Genomic DNA, 15,540 nt, shown 5'->3' with positions numbered 1-15,540 from the left:
ACAATAACAATTCCGACTTAGCCATCTTCTTTTGTAAACCCCACACCACAGCCATATTGTCAGAATGAAATACTACTCGCTTGTCCCATAAATGATCCTTTCACACGACAGAAGCTACCCATATAGGCATCAACTCTAGAAAGGCCACATCATGCCTCAGTTCTTCTTTCCAAGCTTGAGGCCATTTAGCCACAAACCATCACCCTCCAAAGTAGGTCCCCATACCAATGCCCCCAGCTGCATCTGTAAATAACTGAAGTTCCTCCTGCCCCACCCAGTCTGACTGCCAAAAGTAAATCCCATTAAAATGTAGCAAAACAAAAGCCCACAACAACAAATCCTCCCACACCAACTTGGTCACCCTAACCCAATGATGTTTACTACCACCCCCTTTCAACATAAATGCCACCAACCTACAAAAGGGGCACCCCGGGTGTACCGCTCTACAGGCGAAATTCCAAAACCCCCCCAACTCCATGACTGATCGAATCCGTATCTTATCCTTGTCCAGTAGCAACCCTATAGCCACCCTAAGCCTCTCTATCTTATCCTCAGGCAGACAAAGCAGTCCCCACTCCACATCTGCTGTTAATCCCAAAAATTCTAACGCTCTCTCCAGACCTTCCATCTTATGCTGGTCCAGTGGTACCCCCAGCTCCTCACAAATGCTCATAAACTCCTGCAGCCCTTCCTGGGCCCCTGCCCATCCTTCACCCACTATTAGAAAATCATCTAAATAGTGAACTGCCTTCTGTGTTCCCACCCTCTGCTGCCATTTGCAGTGGAATACCGTATTGAACTTCTCAAACGTCGCATATGCCACTGAACAACCCATAGGCATAGCTTTGTCAAAGTAGTACTTGTCACCTACCATCATCGCCAGCAATGGCCAATCCTCTGGCCTGATTGGCAGCAAGCGAAAGGCAGACTCAATGTCAACTTTTACCAGCCATGGCTCCTGAAATTCGCTAATCAACTTGATGGCATCATCTAAAGATGCATAATGCACCCTGACCTCCTCCTTTGCAATAAAATCATTAACTGAACCCCCTTCCGGATGAGACAAGTGATGTATCAATCTAAATTCCCTAGCTTGTTTCTTTGGCACTAACCCCAAGGGTGGCACTTTTTAACAACAGAAGGGTGGACTGTCAAAAGGACCCAATAACTGCCCTGCTTGCCGCATCTTCTCCACCAAACCCTCCAATATGTCCGCTTTACCTCACACTGACCGCAGGTTCTTACAACCCCCCCCACTTCCCCCCACACTAGACTTAATAGGAAACCCCTGCTGAAACCCCTGTAATATCTCATTCCTAAGCGAGGCCAGAAAACTGCTGGAGCATGCCCTGCAGGATCTCCACCTTAATGGGGAAAGGTGCCCCTTCCCCTATTCCCTCTAAAGAACCCACTCCCCCAGGACACATGAAAATTACCCCTACTCCATATGGCTTGAAACCCTTCCATGGAGGGGAAACCCACCCTCCGAAGCCATAACATTGGAAATCAACATGGAAAGGTGGTGGCAACCACAAAAAAATGGCTGAATGACTCCCTCCACATCTTGAACAAGTGTGTGCATATTTTCCCCTACCCAAGAACAAGGGCAGCTATTGAAAGACCAACACACCCCCACTCCATCTCCCCCACTTACCCTTCTTCTAAAACCATTATAACTATCCATCATCGTGGCTAACCATATATCTGGATGACGCACCTTCCAACGTAGCGAATGGTCCACAGCCTTCCATTTGTATCAGAGCCATGCATTTCCCGGCCTTAACCATTGCACCTCTCAAATGGTAAGGAAATAACCTAGAAGTGGCAGGGCCAATGACCTGTCTTTCTCCAGCTGCAAAGCCATATAGTAAATAAAGCCTACCACCCAATTATCCCACATTCTAGGGTGAATTTTACCTACCCTTTTCCTCCCCAATGCTAACGCTGCCAACAAGTCCTTACTATTAGCCAACAAGTCCTTAATATTAGCCAACTCCACCTCCAATAACCACTGCACCCCTTCCACATCGATCAAGTCAAATGCATCAACATATTCCCCTTTCCAAATTTTTTCTTTCACCGAAACTGGAATATGCGGAGTCAAAAAGACAGCTCCTGCCTCTTGTCCCAAGGCTTGGGTGGTTAACCAGTGCCCTGACTGCAGCCCAAATTCAGGGCCTACATCCGAGCTTAAAGCCGAACTACCCCTGACCCTACACTAATCCCAGTCACATCCCCTCTAACATACCTGGATACCTCTGTCACTCCCCTCTGTGCACCCTCTATTGCATGCCATCCTCTCCTAACATCCCCACATAAGAGTTCCCCTTCATCTCCGCTCCCTGCAAGATCCTCACTGCTCACTTCCTCAGCCAGAACAGATGAGGCAAAACCATTAGCTGAACCTCCGTCTTGAGATGAGCTGGGCACTGATGCCTCCGCTGCGACCACCTGCTTCGCTGTCCACTTCCTTTTTCCCCAGGCTAGAGTTCTCAATGTGGAACATCACCTCTTCTGCCCTGGTGCCTGCTTCTGCTCCGTTACCCCCTCAGATGCCAACACATCCTGAAATAATTCCTCGGCCTGGGCCAGAATAGCTTGCCACCACTGATGTAGTTCCGGTAAGTTAGTCATAGTAAGAAGAGAAACAACACATACATTAATACCACTCCTCAGCCCAAAATACCCTAGCTCACCTATCCCACTCCTAACCCCCTTAGCCGCATTGCCCTACATTCCTTCTCACATATGCTTATCTACTCTACCCTTTAGCTTGTGGGAAAAAAAAAACTGTCATACTATATATATATCTACAATCAACAGCAGCCTGTAGTGAGTGTCGAAATCCCTTGGAAAAATCAGCCCTGCCAAGTATTGCATCCGGGACCCTGTACACTGTAATCAGAGCAATGTACCATTACCATTCTGCTGCTGACACCAACTCACACCAAAATGTGCCTACTTCATCTAAGCCCTGTCACCTAGCACTATTCTAAGTCCCTCCCTCCTACATCACTTCCACTAAGCTCCTCTTCTCTTTAACTCTTTACTAACTAAACCCAAACCTTGCCATCTAACCTACCCACCAAACACTCAAACCATTATCCTCATAAAGCTATCACCTCAACCTAACTACCTCAAAGTGGGACCAGGAGAAATTAGTTTGTCCCAAACTTCATTTATATATATATATGTATATATACATATATATATATATATATATATATATATATATATATATATATATATATATATATATATATATATATATATATATATATATATATATATATATACATACATACACACAGAGCTAATTAAGATGTATGTGTTGTCATAACTAGTTAATACAATTTAACACACAAACACACAGATACATAAAAGTGGAAGAAATGTTCTGCTTTTGAAAAGTAAATAATATATTTCAACACATAATTAAAGTGAGAAATGTCATGTGTATAAAAGGCAAAGTATATGCAAATTTTCCCTATAATTAAACTTCATTCTTCTGCAAAGGATTGTATTATCATGTCATTTCATGAGAATTTCTTAACAAAACATAAATACATATTCTCAAGACAAAATTGTGTTGTTGTGTAATTTGAGAATATTCTAACTTAAAAACAGAAGCCAAAATATGTTTACCACCAAAAAAAAAAAAAAAGACAAAATAGTACCATCATTCAAAAAATAAATAAATAAATAAAAATAAGAATTGAGATTGTAGGTTGCAAGAAAAAAATGTGTAATTGTAAAATTTTCAGGAAACAAAAGATGAATGTATATCAGAGAATTGACTGCAGTCATCTGAGCAAAACAGCACTAGATCTGGCTACAGAGATAACAGACTAATTTGAAATTATATTACAGGATCCTTCAGGCTGTGCTGTGATTGATAAGAACAAAGACAGTCATAAATTTATGTAAAATTGTGGTCATATTGTTTAAAGAAACATGAAAATATTACTTTTAATTGCAATTATAACATATTGGGCAGGATTCACGAAGGCTTGCACGGAGTGTAAGAGACGTGTAACACTCCATGCAAGCCTCGCGATCCAGGAACAGCCCGAAACTCTGTGTAAGAGACCAGCTAAAACGTCTCTTACGCGGACTGGGCGTGGATATGCTAAATACCTCACTCGCAGCCGAAAGGCATGCAAATGAGGTAGATTAGTGATCCACAAAACAGAAAGCAGCCCGTGTAAGAGCCGTTTTAGCTGCAGAAATGTACTCAGTTGACAACTGAGTACGTTTCTGCAAAAACCACAACGGAGCCATGTCAGCTCCAAATAAAGGGTGCATATGTGTCAGGCAGCATGCCAGTGGCCAAATATGTGGCCATTGGCAAGGTACCCCGATGCAAATATTTAAAAAATATAATTTTTTTTTTCGGTGATCGCTGATGTTTAAACGCAGCACAGCCCCGCGCAAACGGGCTGCGCTGTATAAAACATAAAAATGAAGGTTATAAACCCACAAATGTGGGTTTTATGCAATACATGGAATGACAATGGAGGGACCAGCAGACCAAAAACAACATGGCCACCGTGTAGTGGTTGCTAAGGGGGGAAGCTGAGTCTAAGACATGTAACTAAGCATTAGTAGGCAATCTGATGTAAATGAGGGTTAGGATACTGAATCCCACAGTCACATAGCAAATGAGCACATTCTGAGTAGTGTAAGAGATACATAAGGGGGAGGAATAGAGTAGGAGATAGGTGACATCACAGGGGGGAATGGTAGAAAGAAATGCAGTTCATTGGAGGTCAGTGTTACATGACAGATGACAGACACAGATCATGGAAAGAGGAGTACCACAAGATAAGCATGGGAAAGTCAAGAAATGGAAGGTGTACACTGTTACTTACACCAAAGGTTCTTGCTGGGCATGCATGCGCACGTGTGTGCACCATGAAGTGCGAGTAGGGCAGTGTGTGCGTGTGTAAGGCAGACTGAGCATGTGGGAGCATGTTGGTAGATTTGTAACACTGTTTGCGCTGGTGTGCGTGCATTTTAACCCAAATAGGCAGATCCTGAACCATGTAAGCATGTGTGCACGTGTGTAAGCCACTGTGAGCGTGTTTCTGCTGGTATGCACGCTGCTCCCCCCTGAGGAAACAGAAAGGAAAAAGGAAGCAACAGAATTAGTAGGAAGCTAGCAGGGAATACTGCTGGAGCTAGCAGGTGAAAACAATTAGAAGCAGGCAATTACACAGGCAGAATAGTAGCTCAGCCAAGCACTTAAAACTCTGCAAACAGCAGTGCAGGATGTTTCTCTCAAGAGACACTGCAAGACAGGAGTAAGCTATTAGAAGTGAAAACTGAAAAAGCTGAACTCAGAGCAGAAATGCTAGGGGCTGCCATAGCTGTCATAATGAGACATAGGCGACTTGCTGAGGGTGGTGACAATGCAGATGGTGCCAGACAACCCACAGTGAGGAGACGGAGAAGAGTGTACAGGCCCAGGGTCACCTACCATGGGTTACATGAGCTGGAGATAGTAGAGCGCTATAGAGTGGACAGAGAGCTCCTGTAGCAAATAGTCAAGCTGTGCAGGCCACGCCTCACACACAGAACCAACAGAGGGGAACCCATCCCAGTGGAAACCAAGGTATGTGTTGGCCTAAGAATACTAGCAACAGGTACCTTCCAGAGACCAACTGGGGATATGATGGGGATATCACAGGCATCAGCCTCCAGGGTACTGCACCAGTTCCTGGATGCCATGTCAGCACATGTCGGTGATCATGTATATTTCCCCAATGTCCGTGAGGTATTGGCCAGCAATATGTGTCTCTTCCAGCAAATAGCGGAGTACCCTGAGGTAGTGGGTGCAATAGACTGCACGCACATACGCATCAAAGCACCAGCCGGTGAGCGGGGTAGGGCCTACATTAACCGCAAGGGCTTCCCCTCCATCAACTGCCAGGTCATGTGTGATGCCCAGGGCATAATAATGAATGTGTGTGCTGGCTGCCCTGGGAGCTACCATGATTCCCACATCTGGCATTTGATGCAGCTGTACCAGACATTTGCCAATGGGGACATCCCACATGGACACCTAGTGGGGGATGCAGGTTATGCACTGGAGCCGTGGCTGATGACACCCATCAGAAACGCACACACACCTGAATAGGAATCCCATAATGAGGCACACACACAAACACGTAATGTAATAGAGCATGTGTTTGGGCTGCTCAAGTCACGGTTCCGGTGTCTGGACACATCTGGTGGAGCCTTGCAGTACTCACCAACTACATGTACCCAAATTGTCATGGTATGTGCTATGCTACATAATATGATCTTGCGAAAACAGCTGCAGCAGGACCAGCATAGGGCTGGGCCAAACAGCCCCCCACCATTGCCAAGGCCATCACAGGCAGAGTGTGACTCGGAGGAGGAACAACCTGAGCCTGCCCCAGTAGGCAGAAGGAGGCATGCCCAGTATGCCCTGGCCTTGGCAAAGAGGCAACACATAGCACATACACTGGCTCAGTAGGAACCCTGGGAATGATACCCCTCTCTGACTCACTCAAATAATAACAGGGATGCCTAAAATGACATGACCTGCTCACAAACATGTACAGGGAGTGTAATATGTGCATCCGACAGAGGCAGCCCTGCAGCACCACCTGAGGCATGAATGCCATGTGCTAAGTAATGTAACACCATGTACTATATGCACACTTGAGGACCCTGACTAACATCCACCCTCACCAAACATGAAGCCACAAAATGACGATGGGATGATCAATTGCAATAATTGACTGAAGTAATGCAGTTAGTCAAAGGGGAGCCAATGTGTTTCAGCCTGGGAAGACATGCTGAGCATGACATGATGCACCACCTGCTAGGGGTGGCGTGCACCTATCAGTCCAGGCCCCATGGATACTGGCAAAGGCTGTCAGTACCCACAGCATGCCCTGAATAGGTAAGTCTCAAAACACAAACCCACCTTCATAGGTACCACAAGGGATAGGAACCTAGATGTAATGCTACCCAATGCCAGAAGTCTAAACAGCAAGATGCGTGCAGTGTAAACGCACAGTATGGAGAATGTTGATATCTGTCCTGTAATAGAAAACTGGGTCAAGGCTCACATCAGCACCCTAACACTACCAGGTTACACCTCATACTGTGCTGTACAGCCTCAAAACATGGAACAAGCTACAAAAGGAGGGTGACTAGCAATAATTGTCAAGGATAACCACACCCCCATGTTGGTACCACAACAAGAAGCAGCATGGATTAGGCATGGTCAAGTACCAGTGGCTAAAACTGCCTCCCAGTATATAGCCTGCTGCAGACTACTGTTCTAACACCAGGAACTGCACCTGGCCTATGTTGGAATACATGAATATATCAAGCCCCCCAAACCCCATTATATTGGTTGACTGAAAATACCCAGACATACACTGGGAGCATTATACTAGAACCAGCACAGTAGGAGAAAAGTACCCAGAATCCATAAGCCAAAATGCCCAGGAACAATGTACCACTCCCACAAGAGGGGTAAGCATACTGGATGTGATAATCAGCAACATGCGTACTGGATGGCAAGATGAGAAGTGTATCCCTCACTGGTAAGACCAGACCATAGAGTAATCACACCGGATATACACATCCTGACCACAGTCCCTGGCCAGAAAGCCACAGTGAAAAACATGTGTAAAGCATAAGTTGCACCCCTCCAAACTGATGTGGAATCCACTAAAGGCCCTTTGCAGGTGCAGAATATGGGACACACCGCAGAACCTGTTATACAGGCATTCCATGCTTGGATTATGCAATCACAAATAACAACAAGACACAATGCCATACACGCAGGCATCTGGCATGCTGGACTCCAGCCATTACCAAGCCATGCAAGAGAATGAGGAAGCTACTACATGATAGAGCAAACATAAAAAGGGAAGTAATCACTGATCAGTAGTATGGCAATAAAATATGTCCACACATACAATCCACTAAGGCCAGCTACAACAAGTAGAATCTGTGAATCCTGAGGCAATGTTACACCTGCCCCAAGTACACAGACAACCCTCAACTCCCCCCAAATAAATACAAATATATGTGAGAGATGCAACCAGTTATCCAAACCGGACGCTGAGCTCCTCCAACTCAGTACTGTCAAAACTAGTCAGGAGGAGAAGGTAACCACATACACCACAAACCCAGTCCCACATAGACCTATCACAACTGTAAACCAAACACATAAACACAGAAAAACATTCCCGGAGGCCCTAATTACAAACACACCACACCAACAGAGGCCTCCAAAGCAGACCCCAAGCAACCACAATCTCCAAACATAGCACATGCAACACATAGTACACAAAGCTGGTGTGCCAAACAGTCACAGGCCAGAAGGAGAAACAACATGCCTGATACAGTTGTAATAGGTGTCTGTGTAGGCAGACACACTGCTGTCCCACTCACCAGACCGAACAAGGGAAAGGGTACATTAAGCTGCCTGTAGGCTGCTACAATACGCCACATAACACAAGTATGCAGGTCACCCCAAAGCAAGAAGAAATATGATGCACTCATTGTCCATGCTGGTGTGAATGACCCGAGATGTACCTCCCTGGACTACATGAAAAGAGACATGGATGAGTTCTCTGAGTATGTACTCCAGGCCGGTATGACACTGGCCATTTGCAGCATCCAACCCTCACCAAGAATGATGCCACAGTACAAACAGAATGATCAGCTTTAACAGGTGGCACAATTACAGCTGTCAGTCCAAGAGGATCTAATGTCTGTCTGCTTGATATGTCATGCATGACAAGCCATGCTGCTGTTCCAGGGATGGCTTGCACCTGTTACCCCTGGGCGTCTGGATACTGGATAAGGCCTTTGCCACCTCCATAGAGCCGTACGTAGGCAAGGCTGAAAAGACTAACCCACCACCCTAGAAAACATAACTGGTAAGAAACATAAGGGTAATGCTAACCAATGCCAGATGTGTAAACTGCAATATGCATGCTCCTGAGGCACTTCCCAGTATGGAGAACATCGATGTCTGTGCAGTGACAGAAACCTGCTGCAAGCCTACTGACAGCACACCAGCACTACCAGGTTATACCTCATATCATGCGTTATGGCCCCAACACCTGGACCAAAACATCAAAGGAGGGGGAGTATCCATATGCAGCACAGACACCCATATGGCCAGGTAACTGACAATGCACGAAGCAGCGGAGACCACCCATGTGCACCTAACTGTAGTTAAAACTGCTGTTCAGTTTGGAGCATGCGACAGACCACACTCTCACACACAGGAACCCCACCCAGACATCCTGAAGACACTGGACAGTATGAACGTCCCACCAAATACCAAACAAGGTACTCACAAATTACCACATAGGTGGTAAACCATTATGTATGCAAGGAGTAATCAGGGACCTAGGGACACAAGTTGACAGTAACATGTCATGTGACACTCACAATGCCAATGTGGCTAGGAAGACTGTCTATATTGGACACCGTATCATGAAAGGATTCACATCTACATCAACAGAGGTCACTGTGCCACTGTACTGTTCTCTTATCAGACCCATAATCTAGTACAATGACGCATATGGGATGTACCATATCTGACACCTGCAGCGGTTAGGAAGACCTCAAGGGTACCTCACCAAGAGGATAAATGGTGTCAAATATATGTCATATGCTGCCTGGCTGTAGACACCCCAGCTGAATGCAGTCACAGACTGCCTACACAGAGGCATTGTATGTCTGTTGTACAAGGCCATGTCCAACACAGGAGTAATGGACATGCTCCACCCCAGGAAATCAAAGCCATTGGAGCTGTGAGAGTGACAGAAGTCAATCTCAACACACAATGAAATAGGATGTGCTGGAGGGGCAGATACATAACCCAGAGGCTCCCCACACCCTGGAACAGGATCCTACTCCATGTTAGGCAGAGCCCCTCACTGACACCCCTCAACAGGAATATTGCCAAGTGGATGGATGATCGGAGATGTACACTGGGGGTCTTCACTGTGTCACGTCCAGACAGAGGCACAGTAAAGAAAATCATAAATGGCCATAATATTCACATAGCAAGGGGCGGCAAAAGACACACACACTCTGGCTAGGCTTACTAATGCCCTAGGGTGGATAGCCTAGTATGAACCTATGAACTTATAAAGATACAAATTGTACAGGACACTAAGGATAATCACAAGGCTTACTCAACTGATGGTAGGAACCATGTTGGGAATTCACAGATATGCTCCGAATCACACAGATATTGCAAACAACATACCAAACGCACACACATATTGCCAACATACAACCTGACAGGTGCAGTGCAAACCCCCCCCCCCCCAGAATGCAAAATATCTATCCCAGCAGACTGCTGGCCCCCTGAAATTGCAGATGCTGAGGTAACAGCCATCATCTACAAAGCAAAACACACAGCAGCAAAGGTATGAGATGGTGTCCTGGGCTGAGGCCAGCATGGACTCCAAGAAGAATGGAATGCCAAATCACACTACTGCTCAATGTCAGCCTTACCACAGGATATGTACCCAAAGAGCAGTGTACAACAGTGGTCCTTCACAACAAAGGTGTTGCCTGAATGGATACTGCAAACTACCACCCTAGGATCCTGACAAGCTTGGTCTGCACAGCTATGGAAAGGATCAGCATGTACCGCAGACATAAAGCTATCGGGGACCTACTGACACCGGACCCTACACAGTGTGGCTGTCGTAAGTGCAGATCCTGCCCCTAAACATGTTTGACCCATTTGAAACAGTCATTAAGGTCATCGATGAGGGCAATGTGGTCCACACAGCATAGCTGGACCGTGCAAATGCTTCCAGACAATACCCTACGTATTCAGTATGGATATGTTCACCAGCTTAAATATAAACCCCTATGTCAGTAGAGGGGTTGCAAACCAGACCAGGGACAGAACTGACATGGTCAGACATGCTGCATCCATGTCAGACTACAAACCAGATATAAGTGGCATCCCACAAGGCTTGGTCCTGGGACCTCCCCGTTCCGTATATATGTCCCATAGGTACAGGCCAACATGGAAGGACTGTGACTGAACATGTATGCAGAGGAGTACAAACTGCCCACCATATCTGACCCCCAGCTGACACAAGCAACCCACAAAAGGGCCACATAGAAACAGACAACTGGTGCTATAGCCATGTCAGCAAGCTAATTGCAGAAATGTGTATGGACAACCACCACACAGGTGTTAACCCGCTACGTACCTAACATGTAATGAGAGACCTGGGGACACAAGGTGATAGATAACCTGCATTGGACAAACGTGTGGCTGTAGTGTTCACAGAAACATACCATATACCCACCCAATCATGAAGGTTGTCAGATCTAGATAAGGGGAGGTCACTGTGGCTCTGCAGTCATCCTTCATCAGCGTCACAATTGACTACAATAGCCTCTGTGGGATGTACCTCTGCAGACACCTCCATCAACTGTAAAGTCCACAACAGTACCTCACCAGGAGTAGCAAAGAGCATGAACAGATGCCATGTGTTGCCTGATTAAACAAACTGCAGCTCCACACACTATCATACTGCCCACCCAGAGGCAAGCTGTGCCTGATGTATGAAGCCATGTCCAAGCTGGAATCAATGAACATGCTGCATCTTGTACAATCTGAATGGCAGTGAGCTATGCACATGAGAGACCTGAACCCCAGCACTGACATACATAGGACAAGCTGTACTGAATGATCCATAACACAGAAGCCACCCCCACTCTTGAGTAAACTCCCAGTACAGGTTAGCCAGAGAGTCACCCATCGACACCCCTCAAGAGGAATCTTGATGAGTGGATGGGAGATGGTAGGTTTACCCTAGGTATTACTGTTATGTCACAGGTAGACGGAGGCACAGTATACTAACCATGACATATGTCATGGCAAACTCCAGTTACAATGTGTGTCGAAGGACAAACACACTCTCTGACTAGCATCAGAAATGGCCTAGGGCACATCGCTAGTGTTTGCCAATGTCCACCTATGTTGTAGAATACACTACCAATGTTGGACTAGCCTGGTGTAGGTAGTCCATATCTGAACATAATGCAACATGGTCATAAGTGCACAACTGGCCCCTACACAGTCTGTTGTGCTCACTATGAAGATGTCAAGCAGTGATAGGACTAAAGCCCAGGATACTGTCCACCACAGTGAAAGTACTGAACCAGTACACTATACGGTACTACAGTGTTAGGTCATTATGAAAGGATGTTGACAACTGTATGCAAAGTATCCCATGCAATCCCTGCAGGCACAGTATAATCCCTGTTGTGGTCAGACACGAAGCAGTTGGCCAGTAAGTACACAACATGACACCCAACACACAACCATAAACGTGAGATATTGTTGAAGTTCACACTCACCCAAATATGTGGTGGACTGCAGAGTTCAACATATGGAAAGCTCACACTGGGCATGCACGCACACTTTGATAAATGAGGCATATGTCAGACAGCATGCCATGGAAAGGCTGAACTGGGCATGCTCACACACTTAGGCCATATCTCCGTTTAGCAGTTGGCCACACATATCTGGTATTTGTACGTGTCATTCCAGGAACCAACCATAACACAGCAATCTGCCCAGTGCACACAGTAAATGACTATAGAGGCATAAGTGATATAGTGGATCGCCCTCATATTCAAACATCTTCCACAGATACACAAGTTGTTCATAGGAACAGGGAATGCTATGGCAATAAAGACCTGCAAACAGTCTAACAGCAAAAAATATTGTGCATCTGACAATTAAACATATGGGTGTAGAGGTCAATACTAGGCTGTTTGCCCTAGGGAATGACAGCTTAGCCAGAGTGTGCTTGGCATCTGCATCCCCAGTACAGTAGGCTACTGTGCCACTGTAAAGTAGGTCACATAAGGCAACGTGTGAGGCTAGTGTGCTGTGCCTCTGTCAAGCAGGGACACAGTGGAGATCCCAGGGTTTGAATGTGCTAAGCCACATCCATGTTGTTGGTGTGTGCTGGAAGAGGGTTGCTGAGGACCTCTAACAGTAAGTGGGCGTCAATAACAGACTGAGGGGAGCCCCATCTGCATTGTCTGGACAATTCCACTGTCAGCACTGTGTTGTGATGATTATGTGGGATTGAAGTGTCGTGCTGGTACTGTTCAGAGATGTCCTCCCTCTGTGGGCTACAGCTCTGCAATGTATTAGCTCACTCTGTCTGTTGGACAGCTCATATATGGCTGGTGTACACCTGACAGGTGTCCTGTTGTGGAGCAGTCATGGGTATATGTGGGATAGCATGATCAATGCAAACCTTCCACATGCTCATAGAATGCAATTGTCAAGGATTATGCAGAGTGGCCAGTATAGTCCCCCAGCATGGGTCCTTTGAGGTCGTCCACCCCAGTCTTCACAAGTGTAGAGTCTGCTTGTGCTAAATACAGTTTGTTTGCAGTGACAACCTTGCCTGGGGGTGGGGATGGGATATGGATGTCCAGGGAAAGGTGGGTATGGTCAGATATCAACAATGGTGGTCTACCTCTGGTGTGGAACAGTGAGTACCCATGTTGCAGATGGACAGGTGCAATATGTATTCCCCCATGTGGCTGTGGTGAGTGGTTCTGCCATAGCACATGGACCCACAAATTGTAGTGGCTGTAGGGTAATGTTGTAGAGGCCTGAATAGTTCCCACACACAATATGCCTGTACCTGATGTTAACAACTGGAATGGTGTATGTGAACACCTGCATATCCCGGCACTGTTCCCAGGGAAGCAACGTGTGTGTCCTGGATGTGGGAGTGATGTTCTGGACTGGTTGTGTTGTGTGTTACAGGTCCTGTGGTCACGAAGCATGGTATAGAACATAACCTGCCAGTGCGATGTGCATATCTGACCCTGAAGTAGGTGGCTGCAAATGCATATATATGCTATCCCCCACCTGACAGGTAGTACTAGATGTACATACCTCTGTAGAAATAAAGATGTCAGCACCCTATAAATACTGCAGGTGCAGAACAGATGCCCAGTAATTCAGACAGTGCGCTCTGCTAATGCGTCTCCCTCAAATGCCATAATATAGTTAGGTAGGAGTTTGAACCATGCAAATGCTCAGTGTGTGTGTGTGTGTGTGTGTGTGTGTGTGTGTGTGTGTGGGTGAGCGGGGTTGTGTGTGCAAGTCTGTGTGAGGGAAGTGTCCCTTTTGGCAACTGGGAAAACACTCTACAGGATGCACATTCCCCTTTCTAAGCACTGATGATGTCAGCACCCTATAAGTACAGCAGGAGAAGGGAAACCCCCCAGTAATGCCAATAGCGTGCTCAACTAATGCGTCTGTCACGAGTGTCATAACATCGTTAGGTAGGGGTTTGAATCCTGTAACAGCCCAGTGTGTCAGGAGGGGGTTAGTGTGTGTGCAAGTCTGTGTGAGGGAAATGTCCCTTTTGGCAACTGGGAAAACACTCTACAGGATGCACATTCCCCTTTCTAAGCACTGATGATGTCAGCACCCTATAAGTACAGCAGGAGAAGGGAAACCTCCCAATAATGCGACTAGCACGCTCTGCTAATGCATTTGTCACGAGTGTCATAACATAGTTAGGTAGGGGTTTGAAACCTGCAAGTGTGTGTGTTTGGATGAGGGGAGTTTGTGTGTGTGCATTTCTGTATGAAAGACATGTGCTTTTTGGCAATCAGGAGAACACACTACATGATGCACATTACCCTTTCCAAACACTGATGATGTCAGCACCCTATAAGTACAGCTGAAGAAGGAAAACCTCACAGTAATCGGAATAGCGCACTCTGCTAATGTGTTTCTCTTAAGTGTTATCACATAGTTAGGTAGGGGTTTGAAACCTGCAAATGGCAAGTGTGTGTGTTTGGATGAGGAGAGTTTGTGTGTTGAATTCTGTATGAAAGACATGTGCTTTTTGGCAATCAGGAGATCACACTACATGATGCACATTACCCTTTCTAAACACTGATGATGTCAGCACCCTATAAGTACAGCCGGAGAAGAGGAACTTCCTTGTAATCTGAATAGTGCGCTTCGCTAATGTGTCTCTCTCACGTGTCGTGACATAGTTAGGTAGGGGTATGAATCCTGCAAGTGTGTGTGTGTAATTGCAAGTGTGAGAGAACAGATCCTTTTGGCAAATACTACAATACACCAGATGCTGCATATTCCCCCAGTAAACACAGGGGATGTCACCACAATATCAGTACAGCCAAACAGGGCTACTTGCCCAGTAATGCCAATAGTGTGCTCCGCTACTGGGTCTATTACCACTGTCAGAGCACAGATAGGTATGTTTTGGAAACCCACAACTACCACGTGTGGTTGTGTCACACAATATGACCATGTGTGGGTTGTTGTTCATAACAATGCATGCCATTGCCTAAACCAGCAATGGCAATGCACACATGATGTATGTGTATGACACATACACATATATACCTGTGACCTTCAGTAGTTACCATGTCTGACATGTGCCTCAAGTGGATAAATGGTATTCAGAATGCATAACATTATGACTG

This window comes from Protopterus annectens, chromosome 6.part0 (genome assembly GCF_019279795.1).
Source record: "Protopterus annectens isolate FY-2018-M chromosome 6.part0, PAN1.0, whole genome shotgun sequence".
Lineage (NCBI taxonomy): Eukaryota > Metazoa > Chordata > Ceratodontiformes > Protopteridae > Protopterus > Protopterus annectens.
Note: the sequence above shows the minus strand (reverse complement) of the source record.